The sequence below is a fragment of the Nilaparvata lugens genome, chromosome X (genome assembly GCF_014356525.2).
Source record: "Nilaparvata lugens isolate BPH chromosome X, ASM1435652v1, whole genome shotgun sequence".
Taxonomy (NCBI): Eukaryota; Metazoa; Arthropoda; class Insecta; order Hemiptera; family Delphacidae; genus Nilaparvata; species Nilaparvata lugens.
In genome coordinates, this window is record NC_052518.1 from 39,602,103 (window position 1) to 39,614,896 (window position 12,794).

Consider the following 12,794-nt stretch of genomic DNA (forward strand, 5'->3'; position numbering starts at 1 on the left):
TTGATGTTAGCCTACATAGACTATTTTTACTAAAAAATTCAACCTAACCTAATCTAACCTCAAGGTTGAAGGTCAAGGTCGAGGTCAAGGTCAAGGTCGAGGTCAAGGTCAAAGTCAAGGTCAAATTAAAAAAAAAGGAAAATTTTTAAAAAAAACTTGGAAAAAAAAATAAATAATGAGAAATCAAAAATTAATAAAAATAAATCAGAAGAATACATTCAGCTTTCTAGAACCTGGTGTTTCAGCAAGACTGTGAAAAAGTATCCTAGGACACAGACCACCATTTTGATCTTCAATAAAATAGCATATGTTCAATGAAAGTAGCAATGAATTGCTGATTTTCATTCCTCAAATCCTCTTCACCCACATTTAGTAATGTAAGAAGAAGTGATCATTCTATAGAATATACAAAGAGCTTGAATATCCAAACAGTAATGAGATATCATCTAGGTAGCATGTATGCTTTCAGATATGAATCCTAGAATGTGAACAAACCATTGTATCACAAGGATATTTTTTCCTAGTTATATTTAACATTATAGAATTCCATAGTATTCAGTCAGTGTTCATATAGGTAAGAAATCACCTTACTATACTTTCTAGGAAGGCTGTTTCAATGACCCCCACTCCACCTCCCCTGTCACATGACTAATGGTTCCAACAAGTCTGTATGACGTCATCCCTCAACTATGCCTCAACATCTCAAAATGATCCCACTGTAGGGCTGAGAGAGAGAGGGAGAGAGAAAGAGTGATAGAGAGTGAACAGTAACTGAACACTGACTGATCACTCACTGTTCAGTCACTGTTCAGTTACTGTTCAGTCACTGTTCACTCTCTATCACTCTTTCTCCTTCCCTCTCTCTCTCAGCCCTACAGTGGGAACATTTTGAGATGCTGAGGCATAGTTCAGGGATGACATCATACAAACGTGTTGGAACCATTAGTCATGTGACAGGGGAGGTGGAGTGGGGGTCGTTGAAACAGCCTTCATTGAAAGTATAGTAAGGTGATTTCTTACCTATATGAAGAGTCACCAACATTTGAATCATATGGAACTGGAGAAGTTTGAAGTCCAATAGAAGGCACCTCAGGAGTTGGATGACAACTATGGAAAGCAGGCATTTGAAGAGGATGAGGAGTATAATATGAGTAGAGGATATGATAGCAGTGATGAGGAGCTGTCTGGAGATGGACAGGAGGATGATAAGAATGTTGAACAATTATTGAATGAAAGTCACGGTACAACAGTTCAGAATATTCTTGATCAAACTGATCTAGCTGGAAAACAGGTAGCTTATTATATTAGAGGATTATTGAGCAAGGACAATGACAATTTTGATGACACTTTCCGGCCAAGAGTGAGAGACAATACTTCCTACCTGGGCAATAAGTATTTAACTTTTGGAGAGAATGGTGATGAAATTGTGCTGACTGACCCTGTAGATGAGGAAGAAAAGACCTTCACAGCTACATTGGGACTTTGTGAGTTGATTTTCAAGAAGAATCCAAATCGTGCATTAGTTGAATCCATTGACAGACAGACCTATGGAGAAATATTGAACTGGACCAGTATGCACAGACAGAACAATGATCCAAGAGGTGAGATTGTTAACTACAACAAAGCCAAGTATAAGAATACAATCAAATGCCTTTTGGATGATGGCAGTCAAAGACATTCTGAAAGACAAGTGACTGGGAGAGGATCTATTGCTCCAAGGCATGATTTTCATAAGGAGAAAAGTCAGAAGATCTATAGAGGAAGAGGTGTTCTGTCAGGTGCTGCTGGTACAATAGTTAATAAGGCAATCAACATTCTACCAGTTTAACTTTATATTCCTGGCTATCAGTACTGTGGACCAGGAACAAAACTTGAGAAGAGATTAGCACAAGGTGATCCAGGAATCAATAAACTTGATCAGGATTGCAAGGAGCATGATATTGCCTATTCCAAGAGTGGTGATACAGCAAGCAGAGCAGTAGCAGACAGTATCTTGGCAGAGAGAGCCTGGGACAGATTGATTGATTGATTGAGTACTTTATTTATGTAGATTACAATATATACTGGCTTATACACTTATATACAATAGCTTACAATACAGCAAAATTATAGATGAATTTACATAATATAGACTAAGAAAATAATTATTGAACTGTATATGATATGAAAAAGCAGTTTGTAATATAATAACTATAGATAATAATCATATTGTTATGCATCTACATAATTGGCGGAGCTTTGGACATATCAATGTCCATTCTTGGAAAGAATATTAAAAATATCCTCCCCACTAACTCTCTACCAAAACGTTAATTTCGTTATTTAAACTAAGGATTTATTTATTAATGGAAATATTGTAAAAGTTTTAATCAATATGAATATTAAAGAGAAAAAAACAGAAAATTGATAGAGTAAAATAATTATATAGGTAGATAAGATCAAATAATTGATTAATAAAATGAAGTAGGCTGAAAGTAGATCAGGGTTATCAACTTTCAGTAATATACAGCATTATGCAGTGGATAATTGAAATAACATGAGTTTATATAATATATATATATATATATATACAATTCGTTCTATAACATGGTTTAAAGGTTTGTATTTGTGGGATGGGTGGGGGATGGATGTCATGTGATCGTTCTAGGGCCGGACAGTTTCAGTCATTTGTTCCAAAAGATGTTTTTTTAAAGTTAGGATGAAGCTCGCTCGGCTCTCGATGGACCTGATAGAAACAGGAAGTGCATTCCATGCACGACAGGCACTGACTAAGAAGGATTTTGTGAAAATAGTAGTTCGATGATTGGGTATCCTTAAAGTACTTTCTCCGGTTCTAGTATGTGAAGCATCTATCCTCCTACCTTCAGAGACAAATTTGAAATCATCTTTAAAATAGTTCGGATTACCGTATATCAAGATATCTCTAACAAGCTTGACTATTCGAAAAAGCCTCTGATCGGGAAGCTTTAATGTTGAACTAGCAATGTGGGCTGGGGTGATATGATCATGGCGTTGGAGAGAGTAGACGAAACGTAGACAATAATTTTGGCAACGCTGTAGTTTATCATTCAGAGTGACTTGCATATCGTTAAGAACAGAATTACAATACATTAAATGTGGGAAGATGAGAGATTGAACCAATAATAATTTAATGTTTCTAGGGAGGATATCGTGCATTTTCTTCAATGCATGCATGGCTGAGAATACCTTTTTACAAGTTTTGTTCACTTGTTCTGACCAGTCAAGAGTATTATTCATAATAATGCCTAAATTTTTAACTGAGCTACAGTAAGGAATGTCATTACCGTCTACACTAATTTTGTGAATCGATTCAAGGTCAATATTGTTTATAAGACGAGAATATCCAATTATAATGGGTTGTGTTTTGATGGGATTAAGCTTAAGGCCATTTTTCTTTGTCCATTCCACTATCGAATTGATATCCTGATTCATTATTCCAACTGTTTCATTAATTTTTGTTATGGGACAGCTTAAATAGATTTGAAGGTCGTCTGCATAAGTATGGAAACTGGAGAATTTGATAATGGAAGAAAGGTCATTAGCATACAAAGTGAAGAGGAGAGGGCCTAAAATTGAACCTTGTGGTACTCCATGCATAACGTTTTTCCAAGTTGACTTTTTGTCACCGACAGATACACATTGTTTCCTACCTAATAGATAGGATTTAAACCAAACTAACGAGTTGTGACTGAAACCAAGAATAGCCAACTTATTCAGAAGGACTGTATGATCAACAGTATCGAATGCTTTAGAAAAATCAAATAGGGTGAGGATGGTGCATTTTCTTTGGTCCATAGCTAACCTTATATCATCAGTGACACGAAGCAGAGCTGTCTCAGTTGAATGGAATTTTCTAAAGCCTGATTGAAAGTTATGAAGCTTACTATTGTTGTCTAGAAATTTTACAACTTGAGCATGAATGAGTCTTTCTAGCACTTTGGACAATGCAGGTAAAATACTGATTGGTCTAAAATCCTCAACTTTATTGGGTGATGGAACTTTATTTAGAGGGCGAACCAGAGCAAACTTCCAGTTTTCAGGGAAAATGCCTTCTTCAAGTGACTTGTTGAAAATGTATGTAATGGTTGGTAAAACAGCAAATAACATCTTCTTGATAAATTAATAGGAATTTTGTCTACACCCATAGCATTACTATGAATACGTTGAATTGCTCTGAAAGTGTCTTCTTCTGAGATTGGATGGAAATGAAATTGATCAGTGATTGGTAAATCTAAGTTTGTAACCTGCTCTTCAAGATCATCAATGTGATTAGCAATGACAACTTCGTCGCGTTGGTTAGAGTGTGAAACGAAATGGTCATTTATATTATTCAATGGTAAGTCAATTTGTGGATTCGATTTCTCTTTGCCAAGCCCGAATTCTTTTATTCCCTGCCAAAGTGATTTAGAGTCTTGTCTATTGTTTGTCATAAACGAATTCAAGTACCTAATCTTTGAGTTCCGTAATTCCTGTTTAACCCTATTTCTAAGGCTCCTATACTCTATCAAACTGTCCAAGTCAAATGTCTTTTTAAATTTTCTATGTGCTTTGTCTCTATGTCCCATCATCTTAAGTATGTCTTCAGTCATCCATGGTACTCGTCGTTTTCTATTAATCCTCCTTGTCACATAAGGTGCATGTTTGTCATACAAAGTCAAAGTCCAATTCTCGAAAGTCTTGACCATGTCATCAACTGAGGGTAATGCTTCAATTTGATGCCATGGAGTCTGAGCCACATCAGTCAGGAAGGCGGCTTCATCAAAGTTTTTGAAGTCTCTATAAGTGATAATTTTCTGTTCTGGCTTGGGTATCTTATGGGAAAGTACACAGTAGATCAAATCATGTCTAGAAATAGCTGGGACTGAGATTTGGCCTGCTTGAACAACCTCATTGGGATCACTAACAATGAGAAGGTCAATGAGTGTGTCTGATTCATTAGTATGATGAGTTGGATCGAGAGGTAAAATAGTCATGTTTAGGCATTGGAAAATTGTAGTCAGTTGAAAGTAGTCAAAGTTACGATTTGTCATGTTCAAGTCGGTGTTCATATCCCCCATAACTAGTATACGGTTATAACAAGGCATAAGTGAAAGCAAGGCACTTTCGAAATCTGTGAAATGACCTATTTTTGGTGGGCGATAACAGATACCAACGAGTAATTTATCAGTACTAGATAAGGATAATTCAAGTAGCATAAACTCTGGTCTGGAACAATACTCTTGTTTAGATGTGATTAAAACTTTTGTTTTGATACCTTCTTTCACATAAATTGCTACACCCCCACAAGCTTTATTTAATCTATCATTCCGGAAAAGATTATATCCAGGCAATGCAACAAAATTTGATGAAATACTAGGCTTCAAAAATGATTCGGAAATTCCGATTATATTGAAGTCCTGAAAACGGAAGATTGCTCTGAGTTCATCAATGTGGCAACTGAGGGATTGTACGTTAAGGTGAGCAGCCTTGAAAAGTTTTTTGAAAGAGTGGAGCTTATTTGCTAGAAACATACCTGCGTCATTATTACTATTATTGAAATAATCATACCTACTTGAGGGCGAGCGAGCTGACGTGTCAGTGAGAGGCATCATGGAAGCAGCAGACCAATCGTGAACCGACCTCAGAACAACACATGACGGGGAAAATGGGGATGAAACTGATAAAACTTAACCTAAATGAAAAAGTCTCTTGATTCGAGTGCATTCAGCATGCCTTGACAGTTCGGCTCCCTTCACTATTTAAAGCACTAGTTCAAAACAAAATTCACTAAACACAATAAGATGTAGATGTGTGGAGTTCCGGTGATGAATAATCCTAATGGTGAATAAGACGAAGATTGAGGAAGAACTGGTAGTGGGAGTTCTGGTCCAAGTGGAGATAGAGCGAGTAGGTATCCAGTAGTGGAAGAATCGGGTCCAAGTGGAGGTAAGTGAGAAGGAATCCAGTAGTGGAAGATCGAGTCCAAGTGGAGACAGAGAGAGATGGAATCCAGTGGTGGAAAATCGAGTCCAAGTGGAGATAGAGAGAGATGGAATCCAGTAGTGGAAGATCGTGTTCATGGTGGAGATAGAGCGAAATGGGATCCAGTAAAAACTGAAAAAGAGAAGAAAAAGCCAGCAGAAAAACGAAAAATCTTTGAAGAAAGTTATCAATTGAGAAAAGATACATAATACAACTGATAATGAATAATATCCCCATAAAATTGAAGAGGAATAGTATGATTCAATGTGGAAAGAATCGAATATTATATGGATAAATATATGGATATTATAATATAATATATGGATACTAGTAGAAGGTAATCAGATAGAAAGAGAAAAGGTAGGAAGATAAATAGATATAGAAAGAGAAATAAACATTTGAACATGCTGGATAGCTAGTGAAAAAATCACAGGGAAAATAATGATAACAATGGGGAAGAAAAGAAGAGAAAGAAGGAATGTGCACAATTGAGAAGAACTTATGAAACTGAACTATAGAATAAGAAATAGAACATCGTATTGTGATCTTGAATTGATCAAGGAGAGAAGAAGAAGAAGAGAAGAAGAAGAAGAAGAAGAAGAAGAGAAGAAGAAGAAGAGAAGAAGAAGAAGAAGAAGAAGAAGAAGAATAGAAAAGAATAATAATCATCATCGCAAACAACAATATTCAAGTAATCATTATAAATATAAGATCAAGAAGAGAAATTAGAAAGAAAAATAAGAAGTAGAGGAGACGATGGAGAAAGTGCTAGATTGAACGGTGAAGTGTGAAAAATATTATATAGTATTAGAAGTATAATTAACTATTGGGAGTTGCAATAACAATAAAAGTAGTAAATTGAGAACTGTAATATTTTAGTGATGAATGTCTAAGATAACATTAAATGAAACACAGCCCCTATATAAGCATAATGAACAGACTACCCACCCCTCCGTTCTATCAATAATTCTTCACACATTTGCTTCTATTGCTCGAGCTGTGGCAACAGAAGGAGATATCATTATGTACACCTAATATAGAAGAGATTACTATCTTTACCTATAGATTACATCCATATCTATAACGTATGTTAATCATCCAATTTATTTGAAATTCAGCATTTCGAAAATTATTAATTATGGAAATAATTTTGGTAAGAGATGTAATAATTATTAGTAAGAATAGAGATAATGATTCTCTAAGTACCCTCTGGAGTATAGTAGTTGATGCATTAAACGTAGTTTTAGGAATTAATATCAAGATAAATTATTAATCAGTATTAACAAATGTGGATCTCCTTAGTTTGAAATAATTGCCTCATACATAATCATAAATAGCAGTGGAAAGATTCATTTATAGAACAGAAAGCCAGCTCATGAAAAATGCCAAGGTATATCTATTGTGAAATGTTTTAATACGAATTTCCTATTTTTGAAGTGAAGGGCACCTTAGTAATCGAATCCTGAAATGATTTAATTTACCTTTATTTTTTGAAGGTCGGTCATCCTCTCGACTGTGTGGACCCTCTTGGATCCTCCCTCGCCGATAGAGATCTTGATCCTCCCGTCCGATGACCAGACATTCCTATGCCCATGACGGTCGGCCGCAGCGTTGAGGATCTTGAGGCGCTCCGCAGTCAGATCCTCGCGAATGGTGACGCCGGAACCCTTCAGCTTCCTCTTAGCGTCGAAGATCATCTTCCTGGTCCGGTAGCTGCAGAGTCGAACTATGATGGGTCGGTCCTTGGGTTTAGCTTGCCCTTGTTGAGGTGGTTGACGCCTTCCAACGCGATGCGAGCGGTTGACATCCGCCAAAGTCACGGGCACGTTCAGCTTCTTGTTAAAGACATCGAGCGCCAGCAGGTCCGTGTCTTCTTTGTCACTCTCCGGGATCCCAAAAATACGTATAGAATGTCGGCGCCCATATTGCTCGAGGTCGTCGACCTTCAGGTGACAAGACACCTCCAGCTCACGAATTCTATCGTGCAGCTGTTTGTTCTCCTCCTTCAATGCCTGAAGTTCCTCGAAAATAGATTTCACAGCCATTGATACAGCACTGTGGACAGACTCTTCGATTTGCTGTCGAATAATGAGGAGGGTCTCTTCGGACAATGCTCCAGAAATAGCTGGCTTCGGAGCATTGACCTCATTCTTCGGTGTGCCTCTATTCGGTCGAACCATCGTGTACCGTTAGGTGGATTTACACTTTTATAGGCGAGAAGGTGAACTGAAGATTTAGGAATGTTTTTTCAAGATAAATAAAAAGAGTGTGAGTTAATCAAAAATATAATTTCACTATTGAATTAAGCTCGAGAAACTGAATAACTAGATGTATAATTTGAAGTGAATTGAACTGTATAACCCTACGAAATATCTGTTAGAAGACGGAGCCGAACTGACACACGTTTACTCACTCGACATAACCTTCACCAGAGAGCGAGATCTGAAGATGCAGGGGAGTTGGAAAAAGCTGCAGCACTAGCAGTCACCAACATCATGAAGGCTAAGGCAAAGTTTGGGGGAGGTATGAAAAGATCACTGAAGAAAGTCAGCAGGGTGGCTAAGAAGGGGAAGAAACAAAATATTCAACCATCAAAGAAAAAATCAATGAAAGGAGTTCGAGGTTTCTACTTGAGACATCAGAAACCAAAGGTTGGTACAGGTCTTTACTTGAGACAGCAGAGATCGAAGGTCAGTGAAGGTCTTTACTTGAGAAAGCAGAGAACAGCAACACCTTAGACACTAGGTAATACATTGAGGTATCAAAATCATAATGCTGTACAAATATGGATATATATTGGATACATAGCAGATTAGATTCATTGTGCTGGAATCATCTGTGGAGAACAGACACTTTGTGGATCAACTGTGTATCTGGAACAATAGAGAAGATGGTACTCCTATCCTCAAAGTGGGGTGACTATGGTGAGACAAATTTACCATCAATCTTCCCATTTGATCTGAAGAAGGATGAGGATCATGTAGAAGATGAGGAAGAGGAATCTGATATGGAGGAGAATGATGAGGTAGAGGTGGAAGAGGATAAGGAGGAGGAGGATGATGTAGTGGTGAGAAATACTACTACACCTATACTTTTGACTCGAAGGAGCATCAGTTAACTGAAGGAAAGAGGTTGTGAGGTGATTCAACAATAATGACAGGGTATTGTCTCTGTCTGAAACAGTGTTCTAGAGGTATCACTGAATATCATCCGAAGACTATCAGACATCAACATGGAGGACTTGCCAAGCACTAGTGCTGGAAAAGGAGTCTACTACCTGGGACATCACCTGCTTGACATGGACCAAGGAGAAACATCATGGATACATCACTTTTCTGCACACTCAATATAATAAACAACTTGGATTATGGAACAGAGATATATCTGATGGAAGTAAACTTTTCAATGAAATAGATGATGAATTGATCAATAAAGAGCCAATTGTATCCCAAACTGTTTAATTATTACCTACCATTTCCTTAGATATAGTTTAGCTATAAGTACATTAGGATGCAGAGTGCCACTGACTGAACAGTAACTGAACAGTGACTGAACAGTGACTGAACAGTGACTGAACAGTAACTGAACAGTAACTGAACAGTGACTGAACAGTGACTGATCAGTAATTGAACTGACTGACTGACCACTGAGTGGACGACCCAAACATGCCATACAGACATGTTGAATACTGACAGAAAGACTGGTGAGCATGGTCCATGTGACAGGAGGAGTGAGGGTCATTGAGAATGCCCATGTTAAATAAGTAATGTCTAAACACAGAGGAGGTGGAGTGGGAGTCGTTGAAAATATCTATCTGCAATGTAATTTTGATCTAGAGCAGCATGGCCATGTTGATCTAGAGTGAGGGGTATCCCTTCAATGCCATTTTGATCTAGAGCAACTGGTCTCCATGGCCATGTTGATCTAGAGTGACAGGTCTCCCATGGACATCTTTATCCAGTAGGTCTACCATGGACATATTAATCTGATGTGATAGAGGTCTCCATGACCATGTAGAGTGACAGGTCCTGCATGACCAGCTCAATAGATCCCCCCCCCCCATTGATGCCCCTAATGCTGGTGGGCATGGCCATTAGTCATGTGACTGAACGGTGACTGAACAGTAACTGAACAGTGACTGAACAGTAACTGAACACTGACTGAATACTATGGAATGCTATTATGTTAAATATAACTAGGAAAAAATATCCTTGTGATACAATGGTTTGTTCACATTCTAGGATTCATATCTGAGACTCTTGAAAGCATACATGCTACCTAGAGGATATCTCATTACTGTTTGGATATTCAAGCTCCTTGTATATTCTATAGAATGATCACTTCTTCTTACATTACTAAATGTGAGTGAAGAGGATTTGAGGAATAAAAATCAGCAATTCATTGCTACTTTTATTGAACATATGCTATTTTATTGAAAATCAAGTTTTTTGTTTCTAAGGTTTTTTTTTCTAAGTTTTGACCTTGACCTTGACTTTGATCTTGACCTTGACCTTGAGGTTAGGTTAGGTTAGGTTGGGTTTGTTAGGTTAGGTTAGGTTAGGTTGAATTTTTTAGTTAGGTTAGGTTAGGTGGAGAAGTTTGGCACATGTTGTGCCAGACTCCCCAATTTTATAACTGATATACTGTAATGTTTTTTGCTCATGTATAATTGATAATAATACATTAAAAATAAATAAAATGTTTAATTATTATTGTTGGTTTTTATTGAATGAGCATTAGCCAGTTCTCACTTTTGACTTACTGAGGGCCAAAGTCATTGTCCATCTGTTTGTATGCTCTGCAATAACTTTAGAAATAATTGATCAATCAGTTTCAAATTTTAAACACGTATTCTTCAAACCTTTTTACAGGTCAAGTTTGTGGAACAACAAAATTTACTTACTCCACCATCCTTTTTCAGGATGAAATTAAAAGTGACAAATGACATTAAAAGTGCATAAGAAAAAAAGTAGTTATGATTTATCATTTAGTCAGCTGAAGAATTCATTGCATGCAGTTACAACAGTTTCTCCATTCATTCATTCATTCATAAAATAAGTTGAAACTATTTGGAAGCTATCACACAGACATGAGTCTGCATGCGTTGACACCAAATGTGTGATGATTAAGGGCTGGTTTCCGAGCTTGGGATTTAGGTAAGTTCTAGACTTTAAACAGCTGGAGTTGGCTTTCCAGAACGGGGCATAGTTGCAGTCCACATTTGGAAAGCCAATTTTCTGACTTCAGCTGTTTAAAGTCTAGAACTCAGCTAAATCCCGAGCTCGGAAACCGGCCCAAAATGATCATTTCATGATATCAACAGGTTAATGTACAACATAATATTTAATAATTCTATTACATCAACAACTGATACTAGTTGAGATATCAATGTACGGCTTTTGCAATTCATTTTTTCTTGGAACTCTGTATCGAAATCATGTATCACATGAACACCTTCTCATTAAAACAAATGAATTTGAATTATATGAGGACAAAGATGTTGAAGCGAAAGAGTTATTTTTGAAGAGTAATTTTCCATTTCAAATAGGATCCCCAATGAAACCCACCGTCAAATTATTCTTGTAAAATAAATATTTAGCTGTTTCCATAATTTTCAACAACTCTGTATAATTGAAAGCTGCGAGTTTTTAAGATTACAATACAACAGTTCTTGAGCGAGTTCTTCAACCCAGGGGGTCACTAGTTATTTATCAATAGCAGATCTTTTTAATTAAAACTGATTTGCTCATTGCATTATTAAATAAAAAGCATAGTTGTTTTTTTCCAAGCAAAAATTTATCTACTTCATGCTACATCGATAAAGGCGAACGCACACAGCAGCAAATGCGGAAAAATCGCTCCTCAGACTTCTGTCTGTCTGAATATTGGCCGGGACACACATAGCCGCACCGAGCCGCGCCGAAGTACAGCCGAGTGTCAGATATACTACAGCGAGTAAGAATACAAAGGATTTCAAACGTGTAGGGACACATACTACCGCACCGCGCCAGCACCATCACCGTGTTTGTTGCCCACGCCGTTACTGACTACGTTCAGATTACTTTTCAAAGGTGAAGGTGCGGCCTCGTTTAAGGCTGTTCGGTACACTTTTTATTATTTAAATTGGATAATATTTTTCAATATAATTGTTAAGATCATTATAAGAGTGAGAAAAAGTGGCAACTGAAATTTTTAAGTGATCTAATAAGGGAGTTATGGGTTGTTGAAGTGCTAATAACTTTCCAGATTCCGCTTTCTTTCCAGATCATAAACGGTTTCGACTATATTATTAGAACTTCTCTTGAAATTAAAAAAAATATCTTTCCAAACTGAAACATTTTATTCCCCATTTCGTTCATAAATAAAAAAGTATCATTTTTTGCAAATTCGATAACTTGTTTATTTTGGCATTAATCGCGAAAAGTGCATATTAGAACAAAGCCAATGATATACTGAATGTATAAAAATCTCCAATGGAAAATTCGAAACCGTTTATGATCTGGAGAGAAAACAGAGTTTAGCAATTCAACAACCCATAACTCGCTCATTAGACCACTCAAAAATTTCAGTTGCCACTTTTTCTCACTCTTATAATGATCTTAACAATTATATTGGAAAAGATTATCCAATTTAAATAAAAATAAAAAGGTTTACAGAACAGCCTTAATATAGAGAGTGAAAAACTTATTGAAGAGATTTAGAATTTTCAGTTTTGTACGATCAAAGTGATGAGAAATATGGTTGAATGGAAAAATAAGTTGAAGTCAAAGTAGAACTAAATAAGTTAAGCCAAAGGTATAACAGACATAATA